Genomic DNA, 3,274 nt, shown 5'->3' on the forward strand with positions numbered 1-3,274 from the left:
CAAAGCTCGCACACACACATGCATGCACGTACACACGGGTTGGCTTCCATAAAGCTAGAGTGGAATATTAAATATCAAGTACTGAATTTTTAACTGTACACTTAAGAACTTATCCTTAACTTTACATATACATAGAAAACAGAGTGGTCACTAAACGCACCTTAACATCAGGACAGACGGTAAGTTTTGAGGTTCTTATTTCAACTGTTCTATGTACAAAATGCCCTAGAAGCAAAGAAAGGCTTCAAGAAATACGCAGAGACAAACATGATGTAAAGTGCGACTGGCCTCCTCATAGAGTCCCTGGAAGATGAAGAGCCTAAGCACTTGGAAAGCTGCCGTTAGCAGGCAGTGCGAGCTGACAGGGAAGCTGTGGTCTGCACTGATCCTCTCCGACAAACTGAATAGTACCTCTTGGTGTCTATGTCCTTCCCTTATATACACACTCACCAGGTTGGTCACCATGAAGGCCCACAGCTCCTGGTGACTGGTGAGCCGCAAAGCTGTGGTGAACTGGGCTTTAGCATTGTCCATGCAGTTGACAGAGACACAATACAAGCCCGGCAGTGTATGCTGAGTGGTTGGAGCAGAGCCAGGGGGGTTGCTGGCACAGCTGACAGACCTGGGACACCTCCTGCAGTGCAGTGGCCTTATGTCCTGTCACGAGCCTGCACGTGATGATGTGCTCAAGCAGGATTACTTGGAAGGAGGACAGGATGGGGCTGCAGTAGAGCACCTTGTGCTTCTCCAGCTACATGAGGACCTTGTCTGTGGACTTCTGCACTTTCTCTAAGTAGCCGGCTTGCATGGAGTGCATCACAGTCACCAGGTAGAGAAGCAAGCACATGTGTCCCTTGGGCAGCCAGTGGAAGAGGTTGGCGTGGTTGCTGGGCACTATCTTCTCATGTGCAGTATGGAGATGGTGTGGAGGCACTGCGGCAGCTGCTTCGGGCACAGCTTCACGCTCTTTACCTGCCCGGTACTCAGGTAGTGGGTAACCTGGAGCACCAAGAAGAAGACACACAGAGACTCTTTCTGGATGGGGTTCCCATGCCAGTTCTCAACTATCTGTCCACAGAGAGTCAGCAATGGGTGGACTTCCTGCAACTTACACTCCATCAGCTGCAGCATCCCTTTGCTGAGCAGGACCAGTGGCCGTGTGTACTCAGATCCCACCACCCAGAGGGTTCTCAGCCTCCACACCCAGGAGGTTGCAGGCTGACACCAAGTCCTCTTGGTCCTTGGGCCTCTTTTGTCTTGGGGGAAGAGGAATAAACTCCTGATTTCCTTCCCTTAGAAAAATGGACTCAGACATCCCAGAAGCCTTCCAGAAAGAGCTCACCTGCCTCGTGTGCCTGAATTACCTTCTAGACCCACTCACCATAGGCTGTGGACACAGCTTCTGTAGGTCCTGTCTCTGTCTTCTCTGGGAGCAAGCTGAAGACCCTGCCAGTTGCCCAGTGTGCAGACAACGATCAGAGCAGACAAACCTCAAAACCAATTTTCTTCTGAAGAATCTGGTGTCCATTGCCAGAAAAGCAAATCTCGGGCAATTCCTGAACTCTGAGGGACATACGTGTGGGACCCATAAGGAGACAAAGAAGATCTTCTGTGAAGCCAACAAGAGCTTGCTCTGTTTGGTCTGCTCTCAAAGTCAGGAGCACAGGGCTCACAGACACCGTTCCACTGAAGAGGCTGCTGAGGAATACTGGGTGAGTGATGTCTGTGTGAGCACTTAGAGAGCTGGAGGATGGTACAGCCAAGAGATTAAAAGGATATTACAATCAGGACTTCCCTGGTGGCACAGTGGTTAAGATTCCATGCTCCTAATGAAGGGGGCCTAGCTTCGATCCCTGGTCAGGGAACTAGGTCCCACATGCATGCCCCAAATAAGAGTATGCATGCCACAACTAAGGACCCAGCGAGCCACAACTAAGACCTGTCACAACAAAATAAGTAAATTAAATATTTTTTAAAGAAGGATATTATGATCATAATGATGATTAAACCCTCTCTTTACTGAGTGCCAGGTACAGACCTAGGTAGCAATGACAAAGCTATGAAGAAAATCCTGCAGCATACCTCCCTTTATGGAACTTGTATCCAATGGCTGGGTGATAAAGTTAATTGAAATTCTTTGGGTGATACATTATTATGCTCAAGGCTCTATAAAGCCTTCATTTTGAGAAAGAGGCTTTGTCTCTAAAATCTATAAGTGCAAAAAGTGTTTTCCATTGGATACAGGTTTCCTGACTCTGGACAAAGAAGGAAGATGCAGTACATTGGAATTAGCAGGCAGCGAACATCACTACATCCAAATTCTGATGCAAGATGCCAAACTACCTGAAAATTAGCCATGCTCAATAATACCCTGTTCCTTTCCCGAGATCTAAGATTCCCTGATGGTGTGTGGTTCTGTAGTGTGGAATCTTCTAAAAGTGATCTATAGTGAGGCAGAATAGGGAAATGTGGTGATCTGTTCCCGTCCTTCTAGTCTTCCTCTAGTTCCTGTACCTGACCTGGTTCCCACCTCAGGATCTCCACCTACCCCACCCTATTTACCCTTCAAGTCTGTCTTCAAATGCCACTCCCTTACACTAGCCTAAGTTTATACTTCATTTTATCTTCCTTTAATATACTCCCTTTTTCCCCCTTTCATACACTGACCCAAATTTTAACTACAATTCCTGGAGCATTTATTCAGTTCCTTGCTCCCTGACTATAGCCTTCATAAGAGTAGGCATGATGTCTGTCTTTTTCATGGCTACTCCTCAGTACCTAAAACAAGTGTTAATAAATAAGCAACAAAATAATCAAGGAATGTATTCAGATGTACTATTCACAGTATTGAAAATATGTTTACAGATTGAAAGGCAGAAAGTCTCAAATCACAGTGACAAAATTCCAAGTAAAAATATTGTTTGCTAGTAGATACGAATTTAATCATCTAGAGTGATTGCAGGGAATCCCATATAAATCTTAGACCGACAACATTTTATTTTCATTCTTAGCTTTCCATTTATTCCTGCCTGTTCTCTCCTATTACTGGCTAATTAAAAGTCTTACTATTCACCTATATTAAGATTTTCTAGTTCAGGGCTTCTTCAATATCAGAACAATTGACAGTTGGGACTGTTTTTTTCTTTCTTGTAGGTCTGTCTTGTAGGATGTTTAGCAGAATCCTTGGTCTCTACCCATGAAATATCAATGGTAACTTCCAATTCTGACAACCAAAAATTTTTCCACATATCAACAATTGCCCTTGGAAAGAAAA

At 45.1% G+C, this 3,274-nt stretch overlaps 1 pseudogene across 1 annotated transcript; it reads right to left on the reverse strand.

Annotated features, from left to right (window-relative positions):
• Positions 1-225: 225 nt before the first annotated feature.
• LOC309964858 (MAU2 chromatid cohesion factor homolog) lies at positions 226-1,119 on the reverse strand (annotated as a pseudogene). Its single transcript has one exon. The product of its transcript is annotated as an MAU2 chromatid cohesion factor homolog (transcript).
• Positions 1,120-3,274: the final 2,155 nt, after the last annotated feature.

The sequence above is a fragment of the Leucopleurus acutus genome (assembly GCF_964270905.1).
Source record: "Leucopleurus acutus genome assembly, chromosome: 8".
NCBI lineage: Eukaryota > Metazoa > Chordata > Mammalia > Artiodactyla > Delphinidae > Leucopleurus > Leucopleurus acutus.